Source organism: Natator depressus, chromosome 15, assembly GCF_965152275.1.
Source record: "Natator depressus isolate rNatDep1 chromosome 15, rNatDep2.hap1, whole genome shotgun sequence".
In the NCBI taxonomy this organism is placed as follows: domain Eukaryota; kingdom Metazoa; phylum Chordata; order Testudines; family Cheloniidae; genus Natator; species Natator depressus.
In genome coordinates this window covers 22,881,907-22,892,035 of record NC_134248.1, presented here as the reverse complement: position 1 = coordinate 22,892,035, position 10,129 = coordinate 22,881,907, and the positions used below count along the sequence as shown (strand labels likewise).

The 10,129-nt window shown below is 41.3% G+C and overlaps 1 long non-coding RNA gene across 2 annotated transcripts in view; it reads right to left on the bottom strand.

The window, feature by feature from the left end:
* Positions 1-7,349: 7,349 nt before the first annotated feature.
* LOC141999452 (uncharacterized) overlaps positions 7,350-10,129 on the bottom strand; it is an 87,540-nt gene continuing 84,760 nt past the window's right edge. For both annotated transcript variants that reach the window (XR_012642015.1, XR_012642014.1), the window contains one exon: positions 7,350-7,437. This is a non-coding gene — a long non-coding RNA (uncharacterized LOC141999452). The remainder of the gene's footprint in view (positions 7,438-10,129) is intronic.

Genomic DNA, 10,129 nt, shown 5'->3' with positions numbered 1-10,129 from the left:
GGGCTACTGTTACTTTGTGTCAATTGATATTCACTGTGGCTGCAGCTCATAACTCCGATTGCTTCACAATTCACATTCTTTATTCCTGAAGTGTACTAAATAGATGAATCATTGCCAAGAGCTTTTGCAATTTAAAACATGTTTGTGGCAGAAATGCCAGAATGAATGCGGACTGTTATTTCCCTTTGAGCCCTACTGGGTGTCATCTGTATTGGAGCAGCTAAAAAAACGGATAAGGGAAAAAATAGACATTCTTCTGTATTTCTATTTGCTCCACTACACTATTTTGCCTGTAAATACTAAATATATGTATGACTGTATAAACCTATTTAAAACATCAGGACACTGGCTGTAGTTTCCACAGACAAGGCCCGAATGCACAAAAATCTTTATACCCATTTGCTGCTTGGTGGTTTCTACAAAGGAGCAGTTGGTTTCAGTCCAGCCCTGAATGGACAAGCATTCTATCATAAAAACCATGGCCCCAATTCACACGCTTGTTGGTAACATCAGCAGAGGAGCTGAGATCTCAGAAGTCATGAAGACTGAGCTATCTTCTTTCATCCTTAGAGGTGGCATCTTGAGGTCAGCTGTGGAGGCCCGGCAGCATGGGGAAGTGTATATACTGCTGCTGCATGGGATGAGAGGAGGACTTCACCCACTGGACGTGCCACGTTAGAATTTCTCATGAGTCCTACTGTGGAGTCACTTCCCATGCAGATCTCCAGTTCAAGTCAGTGGGCGTTCAACATGTGGGTTGATCCTGAAGCTTAGTCCCATCTATATTAGTGGTCAAACTGAATGTAGGAACAGCTAATATTACTTGCAATGTCACTTGCTACAGTGTCTTTTGACTTTCATGATCATAAAGGATATGTCACTTTCAAGCCATACATACAATACATAGTGACTCCATCAAAACTGTGATTTAGCTGGGGGTCAGCAGAGAGATGGAATTGTACATTTGAGAAAATATTTTTTCTAGCAGGAAACTGAGCACCAGACTCTTCATACTTGTGATTAATCCCCCGCACCCTACTGAAATTCAGGTGATCTAAGAAATATTGCTATGGGCTTTTGGCAAGAATAAAACTATTGATTTTGCTGTTGTGCAGAAAATATAAACATAACACTGGCTTAACTCAAAGTATTTTTTCCCTCTTTGTTTCAAAAACTCTGGGGGTTTTCCACTACCTGTCATTAAGGCAGAATTTCAAAGTAATGTGAAATTGGCTGGCATATGATCAATTAAAACTGACCTATAGATTTTTTTTTAAAGAGTCTTTCAACAGGTTCTTGAAAATTTAATTTATAATTTACTGTAACATTTTAATACTTTAAACTGACCTCTAAAATTAAATGGCCATTGCCTAAAACAACTATAATAAAGAGCAGAAAAAAGTGGCAGAATTAAATATACCAGACTCTACATCATGGATCACCAGCGAATGGCAGGAGTGATTGTACTTAAAGTCCAAATCCTACAATTTGTCATGCCCAGGCAGAGCCCCAGTGAAGTTAATATGACCCTGCCCATACCAAATGAATTGCACCGTCAGGACCTAAATGCTGGTTTTGAGGAAAAATAAAGGATTACAATTTTTACCAAAACGTCATTTGATTTTTCAACCAGTTCTCACCCTAATGGTGATAAGGCATGGAGTTCTCTTAGCTCTCACTGAAACAGCTAGCACTTTGCAGGACAAGGCCGTAAACTCAGTAGAATCCCCTCTAGCTTGGATATTTGCATTCCACTCCAGTGGAGCTCACATTTGAGGCTCATTCCACATCTTTAGATTAGTTTTAAAAGCAAAAAATCACAAATTATTAGTAATTCTTTGCAAATTGCTACCAAATCAATGCAGCAGAAAGAAGAAGGAATCTCAAAGGAACATGCATGTCTCTCCATTCTAGCTGGGATTTAGCAGAAGAATCAGTGCCAAATAATGAATAGCCTGTTATTTCTCCATGATCTAACATGAAAAATGAAATGTTTACTTTTTCAATTACCATTGCTGAGAAGGTAAAAGACCAGGAGAAAAAATGCCTAGCATCAGTCCAGATTTATAGGAGCCAAGCAGTATTACTGTATATGAAAGAACAGCATACATATACACATTTGCATTGCCACAGCAATTAGGAGCTCCTCAGACATAGACAAGGACAGTATTCTGCTAGGTGTTATACCAACACAGAACAAAGAGATGATCTCTGCCTCAAACAGCTTACCATCTAAGGGAGTACAAGGAAACAGTGAGACAGCAGTGGTCAGCTTACTAAGCAGTGGGCTTAGCACACTAATGACCTTGCCATTGTCAAGTGGTTTTTAGGAATCTCAGCAAAGAACTGCTTTAAAGAAGGCGCTGAAAGATAACAACTTTGCTTTATGGGGGAGCTGCTCCCAAGAATGAGCGGCAGCATGGGAGAAAGCACACAAGTGCTTGCTTGAAAAGGTAACAAGTGGGCAATGGAAGCTGGCCACATTGCTTGGAGGCAGGAGCTGGCATCACAGAGATGATACGTAGGTAGGGTGAGAGTGGGTCAGGGAGGGCCTTGAAGAGGAAGATGAGCAGCTTACGTTTGATGCAAGAGAGGCAGCAGAGGGATAACTTGATCAAAGAGGGGTAACTTGATCAAAACGACTAGTAAGGCAGATGAACTTTGCAGCGATATATTGAATTGATATGAGCAGGGCAAGATTGCATTGGTCAAGGCCAGAGAAAAGGATGTTGCAGGAATTGAAGTAAGACGATCTGAGCCTGGGTGAGAGCGATAGCTGTCTGGCCAGAGAGGAAAGGCTGTATCCTAGAGATGTTATACAGAAAGAAACTGCAAGATTTAGACAAAGGCTAGATGTGAGGACCTGACACCTTTATTTTTCCATCTCAAGCAACATTTCAAACTATATATTTTAACTAAGTCGCTTATCATCAGTCGCTTTTGAAAGCGTTGGCCAAAACTTCATTTAATTACAATCTATTAATGTTACGCACCCAGAGGGAAGAGAGCAGACAGACTAATAGTTGCACTAGCTGCTGTCCCACCGTTAAAAATACATGGCCAAGTTCTGACTGGAATAGCAGTTGCAGATGCTAAACCCGTCTCTGAATTTGGTCCATATTATTTGATATAAGCATCTTAGAAACTGTTAAGTGTATACGAACACCCTCCCCTCTCCACACAGTGTGTCAATAGCAAAGGAACCCAGAACATCCAGCTCTAAAGGCATGAGCCTCTATCACTGGGGCTAAAGGAGTAACTCCATTCGCTGTCAGCTATAGTAGAATCTTATCTTTTTATGCAGACCAAACATGGGAGACATGCCTTTGGTCAGGGACAGAATGTGAATGCACACTCGGAGAGGACTTTGACAAAGCAAGCTAAAAGCATGGGACCATGTGCAGCAATGCCATTTACACATACCCAGGCAACCACACACAAACCATGGAGTTTGACCCCAGAGGTGGCTGCATTGCAATGGTGTGAAGTGGTGTATTTGTTTATTTTACACACACACACACACCGCTCCCCCTTATCTAGCTCAGTGATGTAGTTTAGGCTTAGTTAGCTAGTACTGGAAAGTGCTCAAGAACTTTGGACTGAAGGCACTATACAAGAACATATTATTACTTCTTAATTCATATTGTCTTTGAATTATAGCACGCATGCTGCATCAGAACAAAGAGTGCAGTGAGACTTCAGCAATGCCAACAGCCTGAGTTAAAAAAAGAACGAGAGCTTTATTATGAATTCTTTTGCTCTTTTTAAGTGTGTCTCACAACCTTGACTTTACCTCAGCTCACAGGGTCCAATTCTGAACGCATGGACGCCATTTTAAAACTCCATGGAATTACATCAGTGTAAAACCAGTCTAAGTCCCAGAGCCCTTGTTTTGTTCATAGAGTAAAGCCGTGTCAACTCTTGCTGACTAACAGCAGTCACATTCTTTCAAGGTTGGCGCCTCCTAAAAAGTTAACATGAAAATATGACAAATGACCATCATGCCCCAGGGAATTTCAGTTACCACCACTTCAGCAAAGGAGGTGCATAGCAAGCCAACAATATTTAATATTAAGGGTGGGGGAACAATCATATTCTGAGTCCATGTTTCCTATCTAAAGATTTATATGGACAAAAAGCTTAAACCTACATCCTGCATCACTTAATGGCACAACAATGAAGACACAAGACAGAGGATCCCCCTAGAAATCTTCCCATTGAGAGAGAGATAAGTATAAACCACCATTCGGAGTCCCAATTGTCACGGCAGATACTTACCACTTTAAAAAAAAAAAAAAAAGATACTTCTCTTCCACCCCAGTTTTTATGAGACGAAAGGTTGACTCCGGCTGTCTCAAAAGAGAAACAACTGCAGGATAAAGATGACATGATCTTAATGCAGATTGGTGATATAAGTTTACCCTTATTTTCACAAGTGAAAATGATTAATGGAGTACAAGCACAAAAGGCATGACTGAATTTTAACACACTATACAGTGTGTTGAAAGGTATGATTTGTGATAGGTATTTTCTCTCTGTCTCTTTCCCATCTACACATCATAGTATGCACATGGGCTTCAAAATGAGCCAAAGTTCTGGCTTTAAAACAAAAAAACAAACCAACAAAAACTCTATGATACTCCTGCACCAGCCTGTCTGTATGTGCTTCTCATCCTCTTTATTAGACAATGTCTTGGTATCTCCAATGGTGATTAGCTGCAGCTTTCAGCACCAGTTTAAATGCTCACTCATTCTTCCTACATGTGATCCATGTTCACACAGGGTTAGCAGACTGTAAAATTGCAATGTGTCTCTTGTAAAAACATAAGAATGGCCATACTGGGTCAGACCAAAGGTCCATCCAGCCCAGTATCCTGTCTACTGACAGTGGCCAATACCAGGTGTCCCAGAGGGAGTGAACCTAACAGGAAATGATCTAGTGATCTCTCTCCTGTCATCCATCTCCATCCTCTGACAAACAGAGGCTAGGGACACCATTCCTTTCTCATCCTGGCTAATAGCCATTAATGGACTTAACCTCCATGAATTTATCCAGTTCTCTTTTAAACCCTGTTATAGTCCTAGCCTTCACAACCTCCTCAGGCAAGGAGTTCCACAGGTTGACTGTGCGCTGTGTGAAGAAGAACTTCCTTTTATTTGTTTTAAACCTGCTGCCCATTAATTTCATTTGGTGGCCCCTAGTTCTTATATTATGGGAACAAGTAAATAACCTTTCCTTATTCACTTTCTCCACACCACTCATGATTTTATATACTTCTATCATATCCCCCCTTAGTCTCCTCTTTTCCAAGCTGAAAAGTCCTAGTCTCTTTAATCTCTCCTCATATGGGACCCGTTCCAAACCCCATCATTTTAGTTGCCCTTTTCTGAACATTTTCTAATGCCAGTATATCTTTTTTGAGATGAGGGGACCACATCTGTACGCAGTATTCAAGATGTGGGCGTACCATGGATTTCTCTGTCTTATTCTCTATCCCTTTTTTAATGATTCCTAACATCCCGTTTGCTTCTTTTTTTTTTTTTTTTGACTGTCGCTGCACACTGCGTGGACATCTTCAGAGAACTACCCACGATGACTCCACGATCTTTCTCCTGTCTTATAATTAGATTGCAAGCTCTTACGGGCAGGGACTTTTTTGGGGCTGTTTGTACAGCCCCTAGCATAATGGGGTTCTGGTCCACGAGGGGGGGCCCATAGGCACGACTGCAACACAAATAAATAATATAATAGCCGCACTGTCCCCGGAGCAGATCCGAGAATGAACAGAGGCTCAGTCACAATTTCTCCCTTGCGCTCTCCTTACCTTTCTGTGGAGCAGTTTACTTCCCCCACATGCTCAGTCAGATAATCTGGCTGGTCAGTGAGTGGGAGGCGTGGACCCAGGACTCCTTCCACTCCACACTCCTCTGTGACCCCTCCTTGCCCTCAGCTGGGGATACGGATGAGTAGTCCCTGCTCTCCACGCCATATCTCGAGCCATAATCTGAACCTTACTTCCCTGCGTGGCTGAATAAGGGGCTCCACAGTGTTTCTGCGTATAACAGAAAGCTGGGGCATCTCTCTGCTAGCCATTTCTACAGAGCTCTTATTGCCTCTGCTGGACAGTGGCAGGGGTATGTGCATTGCCCTGGTTGTATCCCCACACCCCTATTAGTGTATACATGTGACATGGCTGTGGGTGATGGATATCTGTGGATGCTTAGCCTCTGGCTACTATAGCATTTTCCATCCAAAGTCCATTTCCTGCAGAACAGCAACCTGACACTACCACCAGACTTTGCCGCAAAGTTTGCATTTGGATCCCAACGTTCCAGGGTGTGACGATCCAGGGGTTCGGTTAGGGTCCACTTCCACAGAAAACGAATTGTGTTATTGAATAAATGAAAGTTGTCTGACAGCCTGTCGCTTCCTCCCCTCAGCAAACTCAATGCACCAAGGAACGTTAACGTCAAACTGAGAAGGATTAAAGAGCTTGTAGTGTGGGTCAGCAACAGCTGCGCAGGTGGCAGTGTAGTACCTGCTGTGACGATCCCCCAACATCTCGTAAAACCCAAATCAGGCCAGGAGAGACCACTTTCCAAATAAGTGGCTTGGTTAACGGTTTATGAAAGGCGGAGAGTGACTGGAATTACTTCAGTGCTGCTTATTATTATTTATTTAAAATAAATTGCCAGGAAACTAGGATACCTACTTTGAAGAGATTTTGGCCCTGATTCAGCATTCAGATCCATAGACGCACAAAGTCCCATTGATGTTCAGCTGCAGGATTCAGGCCAATAATTATAAGAAAATACACACTTGCATATTTATGCTTCTCTGTTATGACTGAAAGGCAAAAGACCAACTCTTTTAAAAAACTGCCTTTTAATAGGATGGGGCTCTTAATGCATCAAGTGGAAACAGAAGTTCCATTGCGACCCCTTTTTTTCCCCAGAAAGAGTTGGGACAAGCAGTATCCTCTCACGTAAATACAATTATCATGTTTAATCCAGTGAAGAGTGGCTGTAGGATTGGCCTTTTCATCAGCAGATTGCAAACTGATGAAAAATGAACCTTTTGATTTTAAATTGCAGATAAAAGTCAAACATACAAAGCATTTGAGAAGATGCAAAACAACCAATCATCCCCCATGCTTCCAAATCTGGCTAATTGCTTTCAGCCCCATTTTACCACTATGGAACAAGTCAGAACTCAAATAATATCTAATGGCAGTGTATCTAAACTACAGCAATGGACTGCAGAATCCCTTAGAATACTGAGTTTTACTTAATCATATGATGGGACTCAGTAATTCCCAGCATTACCTAAGGAAGATAACACAACAGCTCAAGAGTAATCAGCAGTTTTGGTCCCAGCAAGAATATTTTTCTCCTTCCGATGACCATGGATCCAGAGATGGCCATCTTGTCTTCTTCCTAAAAGATTAGATGTAGATCCATAAGCAATTTACCTAGGTAAAAGTAAAATTCTATTTCAATCGCTTTTGCTTTCCCTTTATCAGTATTGTTTATATATTTGTATTACCATAGTGTCTAGGAGCTCAAGTCATAGACTAGGATCCTATTGTGATCACGACTTTAAAATCTCATGTGTCCCAGTAACAGCATTTCAGTATCTCAAGTGCTTGAATACTCACTGTATTTGTTTTACTCCGTTTCCCCCCCTCTCTCCAAAGAAACCTCATAAAACCGTTGTTACTTAGGACTCTATGTGGCAGACCAGTGCCAAATGGCACTCCATGGCCGAGTGAGAATAAAATTCACAGCCTCCTCCAAAATCACAGTATCCTGTCACATAAGCAATCACTGAATCCCCATTCGTTGTTAGCAGTATAGGGCCCTGCCACACACCTGGGCAATTCTGATTCCATTCATAGAGGGACTGATACACATGCACCCTACCCAGTTCAAGACAACATTTTTGTAGCCAGTAGTAACTTTTGGCACAGAAAGGCACATGGTTTACAAGGATACAGAGAGAGACAAGGGTGTTTAGCCAGAGTTTTCATTGTACATAGCAGCTTGATGGCCATTTTATTTCTACATATGCCTGATTGCTACAACTAAGTGTTTATCTTTCAGGAGTGCTGATTGTTTAGGTGGCTGCAGCTGTGTTTAAAGTGGTTTCACTTCAAACAAGAACAGTTTGTTCTCACTTTATTTTTTTTTAATGTAAAAGTGGGTTCTGTGCTGAAAATGTACCAAAAGATGACCATTATTTATAGCAACGGCTGTAAGATAACAGTGTTATTACATGCCGCTAACGTCTCTTCTAAACCAGCAGTTATATTAATGCCATATTTTATCATAGAATATCAGGGTTGGAAGGGACCTCAGGAGGTCATCTAGTCCAACCCCCTGCTCAAAGCAGGACCAATCCCCCACTAAATCATCCCAGCCAGGGCTTTGTCAAGCCTGACCTTAAAAACCTCTAAGGAAGTAGATTCCACCACCTCCCGAGGTAACCCATTCCAGTGCTTCACCACCCTCCAAGTGAAAAAGTTTTTTCCTAATATCCAGGTTAAACCTCCCCCACTGCAACTTGAGACCATTACTCCTTGTTCTGTTATGACTCTGGAAGTTGTAGAAGATACTGCATTGGTGGCCTTTTAAATAGAAAATGATTGAATTATTCCAACTCAACAGGTTCAATTCCTGGCCAATGCAATACTTAGTGTCCACATGTCAGATGTTAGTCACGTCTCTTGATATACAGCTGGAAGGCAATAAGACACTACAGTGATCAGGGCTGTATAAACCCTATAATAAAACAGCATAAGTCCTGCGTGTGTTCAGTTGTACTTGAAGCTCAGTGCATTATCAAGTGCTGTTCTTCACCTGTTTGTAACACACACACGCGGTCAAGGGGACGCTGAAATTAAGTGAAATTAAATTTACTCTTCAAAACACCCTCCCAAGGCTTTTGATTAAAATCAAAATTTAATTGAAATCCATGGAATTAACAGACCCTTCTTGAATTTTTTTTAAAAATGCCAAAATAGTGAACGTGGGGGTTAGTTTCAAGTTTTGGCGTCACTGACAAGGAACAAGTGTGGGCTTTTGCAGAACAGCTCCTTAAAAAGGTGCACATAAAACCATCACACTGATAGGAGTCAGGTGCGAGCTTGGTGGAAAGAGCCATTTAATCTCTCCTTCCAATAGCTGCTTAAATCTAACCTATTATACAATCCCACTTCTCCATCCCCATACTCTCCATCCCATGAACTGAGGTTGTGCGTCTTGTCTAGTGTTAAGTCTATCCTGAAATGCAACCTACACAGATGCACGGCTGCATCAACGCATAACCCCATTAAGTTCAAAGGGAATCCAGGTGGGCATGGCCTGGGATGGTGTGGATCACAATGTATGAGCGGGGCCTTTCGGATTACAAGCACTTTATCATAGGGAACACGCTACACTCCATGTGTTTGTAAAACCCAGTATAAATTTAGGGCACTCTATAAATGCCTTACATTAAAATGAAAGAATTAGCCGTGCAGAAGCAGAATGTCTATTATTATTTTACCAAGAAACAGCAGAACTGCTATAGCAGTTGTCCAGTAGCTAGACAGATTGTTAGGAATCATTGGAGCTATTCCTATGCCAATAACTCAATGAATGACCCTGGGCAAGTCACTTGAGTCCAGCTTTTTTTCAAACCAGTATTTAGGTTTTACTACACTCAACATGGCCCTATCCCATGCAATTCTGCCTCATTTAGTGAGGGGACAGCAGGATTTTGCCCCGATAAAAAAAATCCTAATGCAAGGTGACTTAAAAAGCAAAGACTTCTACCTTTGCCTAAAATATCTTAAAAGATTCTGCTGCTAATAAGAAGTTAGTGGAATGAAATTTGGAAGGATCTGTGAAAGGTTCAGTTCATTTACTAATAAAAATTCCCTCTGAGGGATGGGAAATATTCATTTTAATTCCATCTCTACACTAACATGCTTAAAGCAGACACGTACTAATTAGAGATTCTTTTCCCTTAGCTTTGTTGTATAGTTTTTCTATATTAATGGACTGAGAAGCCAGTAGAACCATTCATCATCAGTGCTCCTGATAAATATTTAAATCGAATATTCAGAGGGTTCAATAGCTCCTCTAC